Source organism: Dreissena polymorpha, chromosome 10, assembly GCF_020536995.1.
Source record: "Dreissena polymorpha isolate Duluth1 chromosome 10, UMN_Dpol_1.0, whole genome shotgun sequence".
In the NCBI taxonomy this organism is placed as follows: Eukaryota; Metazoa; Mollusca; class Bivalvia; order Myida; family Dreissenidae; genus Dreissena; species Dreissena polymorpha.
The window spans coordinates 12,577,170-12,599,338 of record NC_068364.1 but is presented as its reverse complement, the minus strand read 5'-3'; the positions used below and the strand labels follow the sequence as shown (position 1 = coordinate 12,599,338).

The following is a 22,169-nucleotide window of genomic DNA, read 5'->3' as shown; positions in this document are numbered from 1 at the left end:
CATGAAAGTATTTGAAGTTTGAAAGCAATAGCCTTGATACTTAAGAAGTAAAGTGGATCGAAACACAAAATTTAACCATATATTCAAAGTTACTAATTCAAAAAAGGGCCATAATTCCATAAAAATGAAAACCAGAAATATGCAACTTGTCCTTTTACTGTACCCATATGATAGTTTGCGAGTGTTCCAAGTATGAAAGCAATATCTATGATACTTTAGGGGTAAAGTGGACCAAAACACAAAACTTAACCAAATTTTCAATTTTCTAAGTATAAAGCGCCCATAATTCCGTCAAAATGCCAGTCAGAGTTACATAACTTTGCCTGCACAGTCCTCTTATGATAGTTAATAAGTGTTGCAAGTATGAAAGCAATAGCTTTGATACTTTTGGAATAAAGTGGACCTAAACACATAACTTAACCAAATTTTCAATTTTCTAAGTATAAAAAGGGCACATTATTCTGTCAAAATGCCAGTCAGAGTTACATTACTTTGCCTGCACAGTCCCCTTATGATAGTTAGTAAGTGTTGCAAGTATGAAAGCAATAGCTGTGATACTTAAGAAATAAAATGGACCTAAACACAAAACTTAACCAAAATTTTCATTTTTCTAAGTATAAAAAGGGCACATAATTCTGTCAAAATGCACGCCAGAGTTATCTAACTTTGCCTGCCCAGTCCCCTCATGATAGTTAGTAAGTGTACCAAGTTTGAATGCAATAGCATTGATAATTTCTGAGAAAAAAGGACCTAAACGCAAAACTTAACCAAAATTTTCAATTTTCTAAGTATAAAAAGGGCACATAATTCTGTCAAAATGCACGCCAGAGTTATCTTACTTTGCCTGATCAGTCCTCTCATGATAGTTAGTAAGTGTACCAAGTTTGAATGCAATAGCATTGATACTTTCTGAGAAAAGTGGACCTAAACGCAAAACTTAACCAAAATTTTCAATTTTCTAAGTATAAAAAGGGCACATAATTCTGTCAACATGCACGCCAGAGTTATCTAACTTTGCCTGCCCAGTCCCCTCATGATAGCAAGTAAGTGTACCAAGTTTGAATGCAATAGCATTGATACTTTCTGAGAAAAGTGGACCTAAACGCAAAACTTAACCAGACGCCGATGCCAACGCCGACGCCAAGGTGATGACAATAGCTCATAATTTTTTTTCAAAAAATAAATGAGCTAAAAATAATGAATTTTGATGTTTTTTTCCCTTTCAATCAGTTTTTTTATCTCACCTTTTATCAAAGTTTATGCACATTTAGGGGTTTAAATGGTTTGAAAAGCACTAAATGTTGTACATTTAGTTGAAATAAGTCAGCTTAGTCTTTCTTGCATAAACAACTAAGCATATCGCACAAAGAAACAAAGACTGCGGCTCTAAAGCAGATGTGCGTACCATGAAAAATAGGGTTTTCTTCAAAAATAGGCTTACCTCCCCCTACTGGAATGTTAATATATCTGCTCAAATTGCTCAGAATTCAATGGGAAAGCTGTTTTCAGGTGTTGATGTCTCTATTTTATTAAAAATTGTTACCTTTGACTATGGGGCGTTGGGTGTGGAATTTGGATTATTCACCTTAAGATAGCAGTCCAAAGTTTTAAACCCATCTAAATTTAAATTATTTGTACTCTTCAGTCAATTCTGGATGAAACTGGGTGGTTTTCTTTGTAATATAACTGCAATCTACAATTTAAGACTATTTTTAGTGAGCATATCAGCGGCAGCATTTTCACACAACTTTTTGGTCATTCTTTCGGTATTCTACGCAAGTCTAAAAATCACTCAATCTGCACAGATATGAGATGTAGATATAATCATATTGCCAAAAAATCACTCATAATGAGTGTCAGCTTACATCCTGAGTCAAAAGTTGCTCATTACACTGGTCAAAGTTAAAAATAATAATGAATTTTGATGTTTTTTTTCTTTAAATCAGTGTTTTACTTAATTTTCATCAAAGTTTATGCACATTTAGGGGTTTAAATGGTTTGAAAGGCACTAAATGTTGTACATATAGTTGAAATAAGTCAGCTTAGTCTTTCTTGCATAAACAACTAAGCATATAGCACAAAGAAACAAAGACTGCGGCTCTAAAGCAGATGTGCGTACCATGCAAAATAGGGTTTTCTTAAAAAATCAGGCTTACCTCCCCATACTGGAATGTTAATATATCTGCTCAAATTGCTCAGAATTCAATGGGAAAGCTGTTTTCAGGTGTTGATGACTCTATTTTATTAAAAAATGTCACCTTTGACTATGGGGCGTTGGGTGTGAAATTTGGGATATTTACCTTAAGATAGCAGTCCAAAGTTTTAAACCCATCTAAATTTAAATTATTTGTACTCTTCAGTCAATTCTGGATGAAACTGTGTGGTTTTCTTTGTGATATAACTGCAATGTACAATTTGAGACTATTTTTAGTGAGCATATCAGCGGCAGCATTTTCACGCAACATTTTGGTCATTCTTTCGGTATTCTATGCAAGTCTAAAAATCACTCAATTTGCAAAGATATGAGATGTAGATATAATCATATTGCCAAAAATCACTCATAATGAGTGTCAGCTTACATCCTGAGTCAAAAGTTGCTCACTACACTGGTCAAAATTGAAAAAAAAAATGAATTTTGATGTTTTTTTCCATTAAATCAGTGTTTTTTACTCACTTTTCATCAAAGTTTATGCACATTTAGGGGTTTAAATGGTTTGAAAGGCACTAAATGTTGTACATATAGTTTTAAATAAGTCAGCTTAATCTTTCTTGCATAAACAACTAAGCATATCGCACAAAGAAACAAAGACTGCGGTTCTAAAGCGGATGTGCGTACCATGCAAAATAGTGTTTTCTTCAAAAATCAGGCTTACCTCCCTCTACTGGAATGTTAATATCTCTGCTCAAATTGCTCAGAATTCAATAGGAAAGCTATTTTCAGGTGTTGATGACTCTATTTTATTAAAAAATGTCACCTTTGACTATGGGGCGTTGGGTGTGAAATTTGGGATATTTACCTTAATTAAGGGGGCATTCTTCAGTTTTTCTTGAAAATCCTCAGGCCGACAACCACTGGTCTGCAAAACACCCTCAAAACAAACCTTCAGTCCCAACCTGAAAATAGATTCAGTAAATATTCAGTGCAGCTCATCAACAGCTTGCAAATAAAGTACAAAACAATGCAGAAAAAGCACTTTAAACTGGTATCTGGGGTAAAATAGACCTTTTCGGAGGTCTCGGAACTTGCCCGTAAAAACCCCATTTTCAGATAAACCTGGCAATCACATTTATCTTTCCGGGTAAGAATACCCACACAGTGGACAACATGCTTTGCACTATCACAGCAAATGCTTTCAAACTGAGCCAACCAAAATGGGTCATTACCATTGAACTTTTTTGCACTGCTAACTTATTTAAACCCACCGTTGAAATCTGTCAAATGCCGGCTGCTTTAAGCAGTAAGTACATTTGTTTACATCTCACTGAGCATGTTGTTGTTGTTGACTAAAATTCAGGTAACTTAGTTTCGAATTATTGAAAACATGTGAAATAACTAGAATATTGACCATATTGAATATACTTACATTTAAAGGGATCTTTTCACGCTTTGGTAAATTGACAAAATTGAAAAAATTGTTTCAGATTTGCAAATTTTCGTTTTAGTTATGATATTTGTGAGGAAACAGTAATACTGAACATTTACCATGGTCTAATATAGCCATTATATGCATCTTTTGATGATTTTAAAACCTAACAAGAGCACCGCCTTGCGGGTGCAGACCGCTCATCTATTTTCTTTTTAAAGGTAAAGGGACTCTCATTTTCAATCACAAAGGAGGGAGGAGTGGAGTGAAGAGGGGTGTATAGTGGGGGTTGTGGACATTTATTACATTATCTTCCAAAAAAGCAAAAAAAAAAAAAAAAAAAAAAATTGGGGGGGAGAGGGGGGGGGGGTTGGGGGGGGCGATGGGGGGGGGGTTTGGGTGCGATGGTTGGACGGTATTTCAAACATAACCGTTTTAAAAAAAAAATGGGGGGGGGTATAGTGTGAGGGTGTGGTGGTAATTTGTGAGATGATCTTAAAAAAAGAAAAAAAAAAAATCAAAAAAAAAAATTGGGGGGGGGTGGGGTGGGGGGGGGTGGGGTGGGGGGGGGTGGGGTGGGGGTATAGTGTGAGGGTGTGGTGGTCATTTGTGAGATGATCTTAAAAAAAAAAAAAAAAAAAAAAAAATAGGGGGGGGGGAGGGGGGGAGTGGGGGGGAGGGCACGGGGGATGGTTTGGGTGGAGTCTATTGTGGTATGTCAGGTAAGAGTAGTTTCATCAAATCTAATCATAAATAAAGAAGTTATGGCAATTTTAGCAAAATTTAATAATTTGACCTTGAGAGTCAAGGTCATTCAAAGGTCAAAGTAAAATTCAAGTTGCCAGGTACAGTAACCTCATGATAGCATGTATGTATTTGAAGTTTGAAAGCAATAGCCTTGATACTTAAGAAGTAAAGTGGATCGAAACACAAAATTTAACCATATATTAAAAGTTACTAAGTCAAAAAAGGGCCATAATTCCGTAACAATGACAACCAGAGTTATGCAACTTGTCCTTTTACTGTACCCTTATGATAGTTTGTGAGTGTTCCAAGTATGAAAGCAATATCTATGATACTTTAGGGGTAAAGTGGACCAAAACATAAATCTTAACCAAATTTTCAATTTTCTAAGTATAAAGGGCCCATAATTCCGTCCAAATGCCAGTCAGAGTTACATAACTTTGCCTGCACGGTCCCCTTATGATAGTTCATAAATCTTGCAAGTATGAAAGCAATAGCTTTGATACTGTAGGAATAAAGTGGACCTAAACACAAAACTTAATCAAATTTTCAATTTTCTAAGTATAAAAAGGGCACATAATTCTGTCAAAATGCCAGTCAGAGTTACATTACTTTGCCTGCACAGTCCCCTTATGATAGTTAGTAAGTGTTGCAAGTATGAAAGCAATAGCTTTGATGCTTAAGGAATAAAATGGACCTAAACACAAAACTTAACCAAAATTGTCAATTTTCTAAGTATAAAAAGGGCACATAATTCTGTCAAAATGCATGCCAGAGTTATCTAACTTTGCCTGCCCAGTCCCCTCATGATAGTAAGTAAGTGTACCAAGTTTGAATGCAATAGCATTGATACTTACTGAGAAAAGTGGAACTAAACGCAAAACTTAACCAAAATTTTCAATTTTTTAAGTATAAAAAGGGCACATAATTCTGTCAAAATGCACGCCAGAGTTATCTAACTTTGCCTGCCCAGTCCCCTCATGATAGTAAGTAAGTGTACCAAGTTTGAATGCAATAGCATTGATACTTTCTGAGAAAAGTGGACCTAAACGCAAAACTTAACCGGACGCCGACGCCAACGCCAACGCCAACGCCAACGCCAACGCCGACGCCGACGCCGACGCCAAGGTGATGACAATAGCTCATAATTTTTTTTCAAAAAATAGATGAGCTAAAAATTATAAAGCGTTGCAACGCGAAACGATTGAATAATTTGGAGAGTTCTGTTTTTGTCGTTAAATTTTGTGAAACTACGAAGATTGCTTATATAAGGTATAAAATACGTCCAGAATGTGTACTCGGCGGAACAGCTCAGTAGGCTAAAGCGTTTTTACTTCAGGACTCTGGCAGGACTCCAGGGGTCACTGGTTCGAAACCTGGTCCAGGCAATGTTCTTTTCCTTTTTTTAATTTTATTCTTGATTTTTTACTGGAGCTTTTACGATCCAATGTTTTCATTTATCGATATAAAGCATTTAATGAATAAGTTAAAAAATGCCAAAATCTGTGAAAAGGCCCCTTTAAGCTCCTGGAGTAAAAAAACAATTTTGTTTAGGTCATACACCTTATGTTCAGGAAATTGACCGGGGCCAATGCGCAAATAGGGCTACAAAACTGTAGACTGCCTCCTTAAGATAGCAGTCCAAAGTTTTAAACCCATCTAAATTTAAATTATTTGTACTATTCAGTCAATTCTGGATGAAACTGGGTGGTTTTCTTTGTAATATAACTGCAATGTACAATTTGAGACTATTTTTAGTGAGCATATCAGCGGCAGCATTTTAACGCAACTTTTTGGTCATTCTCTCGGTATTCTACGCAAGTCTAAAAATCACTCAATTTGCACAGATATGAGATGTAGATATAATCATATTGCCAAAAATCACTCATAATGAGTGTCAGCTTACATCCTGAGTCAAAAGTTGCTCACTACACTGGCCAAAGTTACAAAAAAAAGAATTTTGATGTTGTTTTCCTTTAAATCAGTGTTTTTTACTCACTTTTCATCAAAGTTTATGCACATTTAGGGGTTTAAATGGTTTGAAAGGCACTAAATGTTGTACATATAGTTGAAATAAGTCAGCTTAGTCTTTCTTGCATAAACAACTAAGCATATCGCACAAAGAAACCAAGACTGCGGCTCTAAAGCAGATGTGCGTACCTTGCAAAATAGGGTTTTCTTCAAAAATCAAGCTTACCTTCCCCTACTGGAATGTTAATATCTCTGCTCAAATTGCTAAGAATCCAATGGGAAAGCTGTTTTCAGGTGTTGATGACTCTATTTTATTAAACAAGAGCACCGCCTTGCGGGTGCAGACCGCTCATCTATTTACTTTTTAAAGGTGAAGGGACTCTCATTTTCAATCACAAAGGAGGGAGGGGTGGAGTGAAGAGGGGTGTATAGCATGGGAATGTGGACATTTATTACATTATTTTCCAAAAATGGGAAAAAAAATGCTAAAAAAAAATCGGGGGGGGGGGTTAACCATTAAAAAAAAATGAAATTTGGGGTGGAGGTGGGGTGGGGGGGTATAGTGTGAGGGTGTGGTGGTCATTTGTGAGATGATCTTAAAAAAAAAAAATAGGGGGTGGGGGATTCTTGGGTGCGATGGTTGGACGGTATTTCAAACATAAAACAAGGGACAAAATTGTCACAAAACCAGGTTTTCATTGTGAAAAAAAATCTGATAAAGGGAGCCAACTCAAACTGAACTTTTGAAATGAACAAACAAAATTAACCCCCTTTGTAAGTATGTTTTAAAATAAATCTATTTTTAGTCGTGGCGACCTTGACATTGGAGATATTGACGTGATTCTTTCGTGCGACACACCGTCCCATGATGGTGAACAAATGTGCCAAATGATTTTAAAATCTCATAATGAATGACATAGTTATAGCCCAGACAAGCTCATTTATGGCTATTTTTTACCTTTGAACTCAAAGTGTGACCTTGACCTTGGAGATATTGACGTAATTTTTTCACGCGACACACCGTCTAATGATGGTTAACAAATGTGCCAAATGATTTTAAAATCTCACAATGAACGACAAAGTTATGGCCCGGACAAGCTTGTTCCGCCCGCCCGCCAGCCCGCCAGCCAGCCCGCCCGCATTCGCCAATCTAATAACCGGTTTTTTTCCTTCGGAAAACCTGGTTAATAAATATTTGTGTTTTTTATCGGTTTCAAAAAAAAATAATTTGGGGGGGATGGGGTGGGGGTATAGTGTGAGGGTGTGGTGGTCATTTGTGAGATGATCTTAAAAAAAAAATAGGGGGCGGGGATTCGGGGGGGGGAGGGGGGGAGGGCACGGGGGATGGTTTGGGTGGAGTCTATTGTGGTATGTAAGGTAAGAGTAGTTTTGTCAAAGTATCAATCAAATCTAATCATAAACTAGAAATGGCGCGGCAGAGGCCGACGCGTATCCCCACGCCGAATGTTTGACCTAGGTGTGCCCCAGGGTTGGTAATGGGGCCATGCATAGCTGAGATTGACCGTATTGTCATAAGAGAAGTTCATCATCAATTAGAAGTGAATTGGTGTAGAAATGAAGAAGTTATAGTAAAAGGCAATTTTGGGTGGGTGTGACATATGTGGGTAGGGCGCCCCAGGGTTGGTAATTGTGCCATGCATAGTTGAGATTGACCGTATTGTCATAAGAGAAGTTCATCATCAATTAGAAGTGAATTGGTGTAGAAATGAAGAAATTATAGTAAAAGGCAATTTTGGGTGGGTGTGGTCTATGTGGGTAGGGCGCCCCAGGGTTGGTAATTGTGCCATGCATAGTTGAGATTGACCGTATTGTCATAAGAGAAGTTCATCATCAATTAGAAGTGAATTGGTGTAGAAATGAAGAAATTATAGTAAAAGGCAATTTTGGGTGGGTGTGGTCTATGTGGGCGGGGCGCCCCAGGGTTGGTAATGGGGCCATGCATAGTTGAGATTGACTGTATTGTCATAAGAGAAGTTCAATATCAATTTGAAGTGAATCGGTGTAGAAATGAAGAAATTATAGTAAAGGCAATTTTTGGTGGGTGTGGTCTATGTGGGCGGGGCCCCAGGGTTGGTTATGGGGCCATGCATAGTTGAGATTGACCCTAATGTCATAAGAGAAGTTCAGTATCAATTTGAAGTGAATCCGTGTAGAAATGAAAAAATTATAGTAAATGGAATTTTTTGCTGGGTGTGGCCTATATGGGCGGGCGCCCCAGGGTTGGGATTGGGGCCATGCATAGTTGAGATTGACCCTAATGTCATAACAAAAGTTCAGTATCAATTTGAAGTGAATCCGTGTAGAAATGAAAAAAATTATAGTAAATGGAAATTTTTGGTGGGTGTGGCCTATGTGGGCGGGGCGCCCCAGGGTTGGGAATGGGGCCATGCATGGTTGAGATTGACCGTATTGTCATAAGAGAGGTCCAGTATCAATTTGAAGTGAATCGGTGTAGAAATAAAGAAGTAAATGTAAAATAACCTAAAAAAATGAGTGATAATTTCTGACGCGGCCCCACCCAAACTGCTATAACTTTTGACCCAGGGGTCAGATCAAAATTCCAAATAGTGCAGGGTCGCACATATGCTCATAGCTACCATGTGTGTAAGTTTCAAGGTTCTAGTGCTTTTAGTGTAGGAGGAGATAGTGGCCAGGACGGACGGACGGACGGACAGACGGACGGACGGACGGCGGAGATAACCACAATATCCCCACCTTTTTTTCAAAAAGCGTGGGGATAATAAAGAAGTTATGGCAATTTAAGCAAAATTTAATAATTTGACCTTGAAAGTCAAGGTCATTCAAAGGTCAAGGTAAAATTCAACTTGCCAGGTACAGTAACCTCATGATAGCATGAAAGAATTTGAAGTTTGAAAGCAATAGCCTTGATAGTTAAGAAGTAAAGTGGATCGAAACACAAAATTTAACCATATATTCAAAGTTACTAAGTCAAAAAAGGGCCATAATTCCGTAAAAATGACAACCAGAGTTATGCAACTTGTCCTTTTACTGTACTCTTATGATAGTTTGCGAGTGTTCCAAGTATGGAAGCAATATCTATGATACTTTAGGGGTAAAGTGGACCAAAACACAAAACTTAACCAAATTTTCAATTTTCTAAGTATAAAGGGCCCATAATTCTGCCCAAATGCCCGTCAGAGTTACATAACTTTGCCTGCACAGTCCTCTTATGATAGTTAATACACTTCAACACCGTTATTTCGAAGTCGTCGGGACCACTAAAAAAACTTCGGATTAACGATAATTCGAAATAAACATTTGACAGAAGACTTCTCTGATTCCTTAAAAATAAAACGTTGTGGAATTCGCATGGTTCGGTTACACGCTTACTTAAAAACGTAAACTAGTCAGATAGCAATATATTTCTACTCGTAACAAACGGGGGAATAAAACGATTCTTATTCTTGTTTTTATTTTTCTCTAATTACAGAACATATACAATAAAACGAATAGCACAAATTATCAGGCATACATACATAAGTACATTTTCGGAAATGAAATAACCTTTTTTTAATAATACGCGATGTCTCGCTGAATAAGGCGTTCGCGCAGACGACAAAGGTGTAATTATCGGCTTTTGACGCGCCACGACAAAGGTGTGAAATTACGCTCAGTATTTTGCAGTTTTGACTTCGGATTAAAGATTGCTAATTAGGTGCGAATTATAGTGTTGGGACCGACAGAATCACTTCGAATTAACGATTTCTTCGGTTTAACGAAGTTCGGATTAACAATGAAATTTTACATTAAACAAACAAGAATCAAAATCGGGACCAGAAAAATACTTCGAAATAACGGTGACTTCGGATTATCGGTGTTCGAAATAACGGTGTTGAAGTGTAAGTGTTGCAAGTATGAAACCAATAGCTTTGATACTGGAGGAATAAAGTGGACCTAAACACAAAACTTAACCAAATTTTCAATCTTCTAAGTATAAAAGGGCCCATAATTCTGTCAAAATGCTAGTCAGAGTTACATTACTTTGCCTGCACAGTCCCCTTATGATAGTTAGTAAGTGTTGCAAGTATGAAAGCAATAGCTTTGATACTTACGGAATAAAATGGACCTAAACACAAAACTTAACCAAAATTTTCGATTTTCTAAGTATAAAAAGGGCACATAATTCTGTCAAAATGCACGCCAGAGTTATCTAACTTTGCCTGCCCAGTCCCCTCATGATAGTAAGTAAGTGTTCAAAGTTTGAATGCAATAGCATTGATACTTTCTGAGAAAAGTGGACCTAAACGCAAAACTTAACCAAAATTTTCAATTTTCTAAGTATAAAATGGGCACATAATTCTGTCAAATTGCACCCCAGAGTTATCTAACTTTGCCTGCCCAGTCCTCTCATGATGGTAAGTAAGTGTACCAAGTTTGAATGCAATAGCATTGATACTTTCTGAGACAAGTGGACCTAAACGCAAAACTTAACCGGACGCCAACGCCGACGCCAAGGTGATGACAATAGCTCATAATTTAAAAAAAAATAAAATAGATGAGCTAAAAATGTCACCTTTGACTATGGGGCGTTGGGTGTGAAATTTGGGATATTTACCTTAAGATAGCAGTCCAAAGTTTTAAACCCATCTAAATTTAAATTATTTGTACTCTTCAGTCAAATCTGGATGAAACTGGGTGGTTTTCTTTGTAATATAACTGCAATGTACAATTTGAGACTATTTTTAGTGAGCATATCAGCGGCAGCATTTTCACGCAACTTTTTAGTCATTCTTTCGGTATTCTACGCAAGTCTAAAAATCACTCAATTTGCACAGATATGAGATGTAGATATAATCATATTGCCAAAAATCGCTCATAATGAGTGTCAGCTTACATCCTGAGTCAAAAGTGCTCACTACACTGGTCAAAGTTTAAAAAAATGAATTTTGATGTTTTTTTCCATTAAATAAGTGTTTTTCACTCACTTTTCATCAAAGTTTATGCACATTTAGGGGTTAAAATGGTTTGAAAGGCACTAAATGTTGTACATATAGTTGAAATAAGTCAGCTTAGTCGTTCTTGCATAAACAACTAAGCATATCGCACAAAGAAACAAAGACTGCGGCTCTAAAGCAGATGTGCGTACCATGCAAAATAGGGTTTTCTTAAAAAATCAGGCTTACCTTCCCCTTCTGGAATATTAATATCTCTTCTCAAATTGCTCAGAATTCAATGGGAAAGCTGTTTTCAGGTGTTGATGACTCTATTTTATTAAAAAATGTCACCTTTGACTATGGGGCGTTGGGTTTGAAATTTGGGATATTTACCTTAAGATAGCAGTCCAAAGTTTTAAACCCATCTAAATTAAAATTAGTTTTACTCTTCAGTCAATTCCGGATGAAACTGGGTAGTTTTCTTTGTAATATAACTGCAATGTACAATTTGAGACTATTTTTAGTGAGCATATCAGCGGCAGCAATTTCACGCATTTTTTTGGTCATTCTTCGGTATTCTACGTAAGTCTAAAAATCACTCAATTTGCACAGATATGAGATGTAGATATAATCATATTGCCAAAAAACTCATAATGAGTGTCAGCTTACATCCTGAGACAAAAGATGCTCACTACACTGGTAAAAGTAAAAAAAAATGAATTTTGATGTTTTTTCCCTCTAAATCAGTGTTTTTTACTCACTTTTCATCAAAGTTTATGCACATTTAGGGGTTTAAATAGTTTGAAAGGCACTAAATGTTGTACATATAGTTGAAATAAGTCAGCTTGAAAGGAAAGACCGGAACATTCATGGTGGGGGCATAGCGGCATATACTAGATCTGTCGTTGCTTCAAGTCGGCGGAAAGATCTGGAATGTGATAATCTTGAGAACATTATAATCGAGGTAAATTTGGAAAAGAAAAAAATCTGTTTTATTAGTGTCTACCGGCCATCGAGTATGAAAGATAACATTTTCTGTGATTATTTTACAAAAACTTTAGACAAGTGCATAACCCTGTTTGACTATTTTACAATTATTGGTGACCTTAACTATGATCTTTCATGTCAGAACAAGGGCAGACCTCTACAAGATCTAATGGAAATTTTTAACCTTACAAATATTGTTAAAAATGATACTTGCTTTGTTAAAAACTGTAAATCCTCGCTATTGGATGTAATCCTCACAAACTCTAGAAAATTGTTTTTGAAAACACTGAATTTTCCCACTCAGTGATTGTCACAACATGATTTCTTCTATTATTAACTGTAAAACTCCAACAATAGAGAAACAAAAAGTATATATCAGGAGTTTTAGAAACTTTGATCCTGAAGCAAACAACCAAGATCTTTTAAATTTGAATATACCTCATAGCAAATTGCATGATAAAAATGAAGTTAATAATGTATATTGCTCTTTTGAATCTGATGTTGTAGAAGTCATTAATAAACATGCACCACAGAAACTGATTTATGTTAAAAAGAATAGTGTCCCATATATGAACAGAAATCTACGCAATGCAATATATGCTAAGAAAATGAATTACACTAAGTATTTAAAAAAAAACGATTGTTCTAAAACATAGGAGGCTTATAGGAAGGCCAGAAACTATGTTAACAAACTGAAAAAATTATCTGTAAATACATATTTCCAGGAACGCTGCCTTGGAGAGTGTAAATCCACAGACTTTTGGAAAACTATTAAACCATTTATTTCTAAAAAATGCACCGGCTCGCAATCAAAAATTATTTTAACCGAAAATTATGAAATTGTATCTGACAAATCTAATGTAGCTGAAATTTTTAACAGTTTTTATGTAAATGTAGCTGATGATATTGGCAAGGATTACCATTTTGATGAAAACAATCATCCCAGTATAGAAAAAATCTAAGGCAAATTTTGTATTTTTTTTTTAAATTTTGCTCCTACAACTAGATCTAATATAAAAGTGTCTCAAATTATAAGTAAATTTAATGTTAAAAAGGCAACCGGTGTGAACAAAATCTCTGTTCAATTGTTGAAAATTGGCATGATGTCTCTGACTCCATTTTTAACTCATTTGTTAAACTCTACCATTTCGACTGGTATTTTTCCTGATAGGTTAAAGGAAGCTCAAGTCACCCCTGTGTATAAGAAAAATGATTCTTTGTTGAAATCTAACTATAGACCTGTTAGTATTTTACCTGTCACTTCTAAAATTTATGAGAAAGTACTTGAAGAACAACTTGCATCTTATTTTGACAATATTTTTGTATCAATTTTTGTGCGCCTTCCGGAGAGGACATGGATGCCAGACTACCATTCTCAGGCTACTGGAGGACTGGAAGAAGGCCTTGGACTCTAACCAGTATGTAGCCGCCATCCTAATGGACCTGTCCAAGGCCTTCGACTGTCTTCCACACAACATTCTGCTGTGTAAGCTGGCATCCTATGGACTCTCTGAGAAGGCCACTGATACTCTTTGCTCCTATTTGACAGACCGTAAGCAACAAATTAAAGTATGTGGACACGTAAGCAACTGGGCAAATATCACAAGGCTCGATACTCGGCCCCATTTTGTTTAATGTTTTTATCAATGATATTTTCTATTTTATTGAGCATGGCACTCTGTACGACTATGCAGACGACAATACACTGTCTTTTATTACACCAGATTTTGATTTATTGATAAGTACTCTACAAAGTGAAAGTTAAATATTTATTGACTGGTTTTCTTTTAATTGTATGAAAGCAAATCCTGACAAATTTCAGGCGCTAGCCGTTGGTTAAAAAACACATGATAAAACTCCTAATTTTGAAATAGATAATAATATTATTTCTTGTGACGATGTTGTAAAATTGTTAGGAGTTGATATTGATTACAATCTATCGTTCAATACTCACATCCAGAATATGTGTAAAAAAGCTGCTCAACAACTTAATGTTCTAAAGAGAATTGGTCGTAATCTGAATAAACTTAGTAGACTCACAATATTTCACACTTTCATCTTGTCAAATTTTAATTTTTGTCCTCTGTCATGGCACTTCTGTACAAAGAGTAACACCCAGAAAATAGAGAAAATTCAAGATAGAGCTTTGAGATTTGTTTATGATGATTATGCTTGTAACTATGAAGATTTGTTAAATAGAGCCAATTTACCACCTCTACACATTCGAAGATTAAGAACCATGGCAAATGAAACTTTTAAAATTGTAAATAAAATATGTCCACCTGTTCTGCATGACTTAGTTGAAAGAAGAAATAATAATTATAACTTAAGATACTCAAATATATTGCAGGTTCCATCTGTAAAGACAGAACACTATGGTAGGAGAAGTTTCAGGTATGCAGCCCCAGTCCTGTGGAACTTGCTGCCTGACGAATTCAGACAAGCAGGCTCCTTCAGCCAATTTAAAACCTTGATCTCAGGTTGGAATGGAAAGATATGTAACTGCTCAGGGTGCAATCAGACTTAGCTGCCCATATCTTTGTTCCAACTTATCAGGTAGGGAGTCTGCAGACTGGGACTGCTGACCTGACATGTGTTCTAGTTATGCTTTCTTTTGCTTATTACTTTGCTTATTATTTTGCTTATTATTTTGCTTTGTCTTTTGTCAAGTTCTGCTTATTTGGCTAGACTTGTCTTAGTTGCTGCATAGATATCTCATATATATATGTATACTACTATGTGCTTATAAGCCTCTTTGCCATGCATGCTTATTATATTTTTTAAATTGATTTAATTAATGCGTAGGCCTATGGCCTAGATTAGCATAAATCTCTCAGTTTTATGTTTTATTTCTTGTCACTTCCTTTTGCCTGACAAATGCTCTGCAAGTTATGCCATATTGCCCTAAGTATTAATGCTTGTATTAACTATGTTTGAATTATTTTACTGTCTCGTTTAACAGCTACTTTTAATATGTTATTATCTGATATGCTTTCCCTATTTATTTAAACTGTTTTAATTTATTTGTAGGCGTATGGTCTTTATTAGCATAAATCTCTCAGTTTTTGTGTTTATGTGTAGTTACTTCCCTTTGCTTGACAAATGCTTTGCCATTTATGCCATGTATGCCATTATGCACTTTTGTATTAATGCTTGTCTTAACCATGTTTAAATTATCTTACTGTCTCTCTTAACAGCTGCTTTTTAATATGTTATTATTATACATTTGTTAAAAATGTCGGTTTAAAAGCTAAGTATAGCTTATGTTATATGTTATGTACTCTTGCCGACTTTAAATAAAATTTACTTGACTTGAGCTTAGTCTTTGTTGCATAAACAACTAAGCATATCGCACAAAGAAACAAAGACTGCAGCTCTAAAGCAGATGTGCGTACCATGCAAAATAGGGTTTTCTTCAAAAATCAGGCTTACCTCCCCCTACTGGAATGATAATATCTCTGCTCAAATCGCTCAGAATTCAATGGGAAAACTGTTTTCAGGTGTTGATGACTCTATTTTATTAAAAAATGTCACCTTTGACTATGGGGCGTTGGGTGTGAAATTTGGGATATTTACCTTAATTAAGGGGGCAGTCTACAGTTTTTCTTGAAAATCATCAGGCCCACAACCACTGGTCTGCAAAACACCCTCAAAACAAGGCCTTCAGTTCCAACCTGAAAATAGATTCAGACAATATTCAGTGCAGCTCATCAACAGCTTGCAAAAAAAAGCACAAAAAAATGCAGAAAAAGCACTTTAAACTGGTATCTGGGGTAAAATAGACCTTTTCGGAGGTCTCGGAACTTGCCCGTAAAAACCCCATTTTCAGATAAACCCGGCAATCACATTTATCTTTCCGGGTAAGAATACGCACACAGTGGACAACATGCTTTGCACTATCACAGCAAATGCTTTCAAATTGAGCCAAACAAAATGGGTCATTACCATTGAACTTTTTTGCACTGCTAACTTATTGAAACCCACCGTTGAAATCTGTCAAATGCCGGCTGCTTTAAGCAGGAAGTACATTTGTTTACATCTCACTGAGCATGTTGTTGTTGTTGACTAAAATTCAGGTAACTTAGTTTCGAATTATTGAAAACATGTGAAATAACTAGAATATTGACCATATATACTTACATTTAAGCTCCTGGAGTAAAAAAAACAATTTTGTTTAGGTCATACACCCAATGTTCAGGAAATTGACCGGGGCCAATGCGCAAATAGGGCTACACAACTGTAGACTGCCTCCTTAAGATAGCAGTCCAAAGTTTTAAACCCATACAAATTTAAATTATTTGACTCTATTTTATTAAAAAATGTCACCTTTGACTATGGGGCGTTGGGTGTGAAATTTGGGATATTCACCTTAATTAAGGGGGCAGTCTACAGTTTTTCTTGAAAATCCCTAGGCCGACAACCACTGGTCTGCAAAACACCCTCAAAACAAGGCCTTCAGTCCCAACCTGAAAATACATTCAGACAATATTCAGTGCAGCTCATCAACAGCTTGCAAATAAAGCACAAAAAATCCTTAAGATAGCAGTCCAAAGTTTTAAACCCATCTAAATTTAAATTATTTGTACTCTTCAGTCAATTCTGGATGAAACTGGTTGGTTTTCTTTGTAATATAACTGCAATTTATAATTTGAGACTATTTTTAGTGAGCATATCAGTGGCAGCATTTTCACGCAACTTTTTGGTTATTCTTTCGGTATTCTACGCAAGTCTAAAAATCACTCAATTAGCACAGATATGAGATGTAGATATAATCATATTGCCAAAAAACACTCATAATGAGTGTCAGCTTACATCCTGAGTCAAAAGTTGCTCACTACACTGGTCAAAGTAAAAAAAAAAAAGAATTTTGATGTTTTTTTCTTTTAAATCAGTGTTTTTTACTCACTTTTCATCAAAGTTTATGCACATTTAGGGGTTTAAATGGTTTGAAAGGCACTAAATGTTGTACATATAGTTGAAATAAGTCAGCTTAGTCTTTCTTGCATAAACAACTAAACATACATGTATCACACAAAGAAACAAAGACTGCGGCTCTATAGCAGATGTGTGTACCATGCAAAATAGGGTTTTCTTCAAAAATCAGGCTTACCTCCCCCTACTGGAATATTAATATTTCTGCTCAAATTGCTCAGAATTCAATGGGAAAGCTGTTTTCAGTTGTTGATGACTCTATTTTATTAAAAAATGTCACCTTTGACTATGGGGCGTTGGGTGTAAAATTTGGGATATTTACCTTAAGATAGCAGTCCAAAGTTTTAAACCCATCTAAAATTTTTTTTTGTACTCTTCAGTCAATTCTGGATGAAACTGGGTGGTTTTCTTTGTAATATAACTGCAATGTAAAATTTGAGACTATTTTTAGTGAGCATATCAGCGGCAGCATTTTCACGCAACTTTTTGGTCATTCTTTCGGTATTCTACGCAAGTCTAAAAATCACTCAATTTGCACAGATATGAGATGTAGATATAATCATATTGCCAAAAATCACTCATAATGAGTGTCAGCCTCCATCCTGAGTCAAAAGTTGCTCACTACACTGGTCAAAGTTTACAAAAATGAATTTTGATGTTTTTTTCCCTTTAAATCAGTGTTTTTTACTCATTTTTCATCAAAGTTTATGCACATTTAGGGGTTTAAATGGTTCGAAAGGCACTAAATGTTGTACATATAGTTGAAATAAGTCAGATTAGTCTTTCTTGCATAAACAACTAATCATATCGCACAAAGAAACAAAGACTGCCGCTCTAAAGCAGATGTGCGTACCATGCAAAATAGGGTTTTCTTCAAAAATCAGGCTTACCTCCCCCTACTGGAATGTTAATATCTCCGCTCAACTTGCTCAGAATTCAATTGGAAAGCTGTTTTCAGGTGTTGATGACTCTATTTTATTAAAAAATGTCACCTTTGACTCTGGGGCTTTGGTTGTGAAATTTGGGATATTTACCTTAATTAAGGGGGCAGTCTACAGTTTTTCTTGAAAATCCCCAGGCCGACAACCACTGGTCTGCAAAACACCCTCAAAACAAGGCCTTCAGTCCCAACCTGAAAATAGATTCAAACAATATTCAGTGCAGCTCATCAACAGCTTGCAAATAAAGCACAAAACTATGCAGAAAAAGCACTTTAAACTGGTATCTGGGGTAAAATAGACCTTTTCGGAGGTTCTGGGTAAGAATACGCACACAGTGGACAACATGCTTTGCACTATCACAGCAAATGCTTTCAAACTGAGCCAAACAAAATGGGTCATTACCATTGAACTTTTTTAAACCTGGAAGTTTAAACGCTGGATAGTGAGCGGGGTTAAAGGCCCATACCAAAGGGTCCATACCACTGGCAAGATACAGGTCAGGCCTGCGGCCTTCTATATGTCGTTCTTAAAAAAAAACCTGTAGGAGGACTTGATAGTAATGAGACTGGGGTGCTGTGATGGTGCTCCTCATTGATAAGCGGCTGCTTCCTTTATCAAGACTCATTATTACAATTAATAATACCTGTTCTGCTTCACGCTCTATTCTATAGCGCCTTTATTAGTAACTAGGTGGTTGCTAGGATAGTGTAACAACGAAGGTTTTAATGTGTTTACGACCCCACCCCCACCCTCTCACACATATATTTCATGGGCATAATAAAAACAAAAATAGTTACACTAAAACAGCATATTTATTTAAACTAAAATGTCTACATCAAAACAAAAAGTTAACATAGAAAACAAATAAAATAATTTGATTCTACTGGGGCTCGAACCATGGACCTCTCACATGTGAAGCAAGCGTGTAACCACTACACTATGGACCGCTTGAAAAATCACCTTCTAACTAAGATATTAAGGTAGTGGGAGCCTAATGGATACTTTTCCAGAAACAATATTTGTTATTATTTCCACATAGTAAATTGTATATCACAACTAATTGCAAAATTTTAAAACTTTTTACCAGCTGGTTAACTTTTTATACCTGGTTGAATAAACCTACCCCTTGACTCGGTTGAGCGTTTTCTATGGATTTACCCTTTATCCAAAATATATAGTTGTTTGTAATGGGATATACATATATTTTGACAATTTACTTAATAAACGTACTCGACTGGATTTTGTTAGTGGATACAGAATTTAAAAAGTGTCATTGAAAGACAATTGTGCCTTTGATGTCCAATAATATATGCACTTATCTGGATAAAATGGCAAAAACAACAAATGGTTCAGTGACAAGAAACTTTAATTACGTTTTATGTCACTTGTAGTGTGATGAAATGCATATATTGTACATATTTATTTAACACAACATATTTTCTACACACTGAATGAATTTCAGGAAGTTTTACCGTTCCTATCTCAAGAAATTTTACATTGAGTATGCCTACCCCAATTCATTTTCACGCAATGAATTTAAGTATAAATTTGCATATCTCTTCTTTTTGGGGGTTTTCTTGTTGCTTATTAAAAGCTAAAGTTATAAACCATGACATGTGAAGAAATTTAGCTAACTTTGAATAAATATTGATAAAATAATACATTAACAAGAGCACCGCATAACGGGTGCCACGCTCTGCTGCGAAAGTTTGTCAGATTTTTTTTACAGGTCACAGTGACCTTGACCTTTGACCTACTGACCAAACAAGGGACAAAATTGTCACAAAACCAGGTTTTCATTGTGAAAAAAAAATATGATAAAGGGAGAAAACTCAAAGTGAACTTTTGAAATGAACAAACAAAATTAACCCCCTTTGTAAGTTTGTTTAAAAAAAATAAATAATTTTAGTCGTGGCGACCTTGACATTGGAGATATTGACGTGATTCTTTCGTGCGACACACCGTCCCATGATGGTGAACAAATGTGCCAAATGATTTGAAAATCTCACAATGAATGACATAGTTATGGCCAGGACAAGCTCACTTATGGCCATTTTTGACCTTTGAACTCAAAGTGTGACCTTGACCTTGGAGATATCGACGTAATTATTTCGCGGGACACACCGTCCAATGATGGTGAAAAAATGTGCCAAATGATTTTAAAATCTGACAATGAACGACATAGTTATGACCCGGACAAGCTTGTTCCACCCGCCCGCCAGCCAGCCCGCCCGCATTCGCCAATCTAATAACCAGTTTTTCCCTTCGGAAAACCTGGTTAAAAATGGGTGTGGTGTGTAGAACTCATCAAGGTGCATGTACATATGAAGTTTCAAAGTTGTAGGTGGAAGCACTGTGATGTTAGAGGCAAAGTTAAAGTTTTATATTAGAGGTCACAGTGACCTTGACCTTTGACCTAGTGACCCAAAAATGGGTGTGGCATGTAGAACTCATCAAGGTGCATGTACATATGAAGTTTCAAAGTTGTAGGTGGAAGCACTATGATGTTAGAGGCAAAGTTAAAGTTTTATATTAGAGGTCACAGTGTCCTTGACCTTTGACCTAGTGACCCAAAAGAGGGTGTGGCGTGTAGAACTCATCAAGGTGCATGTACATATGAAGTTTCAAAGTTGTAGGTTGAAGCACTTTAATTTCAGAGCCAATGTAAAATTTAAAGCACGGCGGCAGACGTGGGACAGCAGAGGTCGAAGAGGCTATGACAATACCTCAGAGTTTTCTCCAAAAACAGCCGAGCTTAAAATACAATCTTAAGGTCACCTCAAGTCAAAAGGCAACATATGAATACAGGCGCAGTTCACCACAAAATGTCAAAGTTGTCCCAATATTACGTAGCATAAAGATGTTTAAGTTATCATGTTTCTTTAAACATGTAGCACAATAATATACAACTTATATTTTAATAAAAACAGCCAGATTAATGACAACTAGATGTACATAATTTAGTATCAGTATAAAGCCATTGCATGATTTTGACTGGCTGCGTGTCATTTTAAAGCCATATTATCTTATTCCGTCACTTTTTGTCACTGAAAAACTGACCGATTTTAGGGACCACTTCAGATAAAATATTTTTTTGCGTTTGTGACTCTTGGTAGTCCCTCATTGTTTTTAGCAATGAAAGTTCCCTTAAGTCATCCTCCCCGGAACTAGAAAATATAGCTTTCAAAGGCCAGTCCATATCCCGCAATGTTTTCAGCTGTTGGTCGCTTTAGAGTTCCTTTATGCAACAACACGTCTAACAATCTAATGTTCGTTGCCTTTAAGGCTTTTCATGACTTAAACAAACTGAAATATGGATTGCAGTAACAGTAAAGACGTGGGCCATAATGTCAGTAATTTTACATGTTTTAAGCAAAGATCCCAGTGCTTCAACATCATCAGGAGCACTGTGGGCGTTGCAGGTTACCTTGAGAACACGTTCGCTAGATCTTCCTGTTTGTGTGACTGTCCAGGATACTATTTTTGAAAACCAGCAAAGAGTCAACAAAACTGCTTACACAATTACAAACCGTTTCAAAACAGTGTGTGTTCAGCAATTCACTAACCAAAACCGGAAAATCAAACCTGCGCACATTATGAGCAACAAAAATGGCTCTGGGAAACTTTGCAAGCCACATCATACAATCATGCAGAGAAGTTTTAATTGATACACTATCAACACTTCCACCATTTACACGCATTATGTCATGATCATCAACAGAGATGCCAATCATTTTCTGAGCTTCGGAGAAATTGGCACTGTTGTCTTCACATATGTCGAGAACTTAAAACCCGTCTTAAAATGCACAGCAGCAATCTGAGTAATAGCAGGCATTACTGTACCTCGAACTGAAATACAAAATTAAGTTCACACAATGCTTATTTCATGAATTTTATAATTCCCCTTTAAGTTTCATTCTGACGCCTTATAAGATCGTTGGTTATGAGAAAATAATATAAAATTTCAGCACAACAAGCACATTACATATTGACAAGTCGTTGAACTCCAATTATCGCTTGTGAAAAGAATTCACCATTTATATGAATAGCTAAGAATATTAATAAACCTATGCTCCTTCATAAGATTTATTACT

The 22,169-nt window shown here is 36.2% G+C and overlaps 1 long non-coding RNA gene across 13 annotated transcripts in view; it reads right to left on the bottom strand.

Moving 5' to 3' along the window:
• LOC127846981 (uncharacterized) overlaps positions 1 to 22,169 on the bottom strand; it is a 44,402-nt gene that overhangs the window by 6,800 nt on the left and 15,433 nt on the right. For 4 of the 13 annotated variants that reach the window (XR_008033763.1, XR_008033755.1, XR_008033765.1 and 1 more), the window contains 5 exons: positions 18,169 to 18,266; positions 17,457 to 17,555; positions 16,571 to 16,668; positions 15,779 to 15,876; positions 3,018 to 3,114 (listed from right to left, as the gene is read on the bottom strand). This is a non-coding gene — a long non-coding RNA (uncharacterized LOC127846981). Of the gene's footprint in view, positions 1 to 2,300; positions 2,402 to 3,017; positions 3,115 to 15,778; positions 15,877 to 16,570; positions 16,669 to 17,456; positions 17,556 to 18,168; positions 18,267 to 22,169 lie in introns of all 13 variants that reach the window. The other 9 variants (XR_008033754.1, XR_008033766.1, XR_008033758.1 and 6 more) reach the window with 8 other exon arrangements.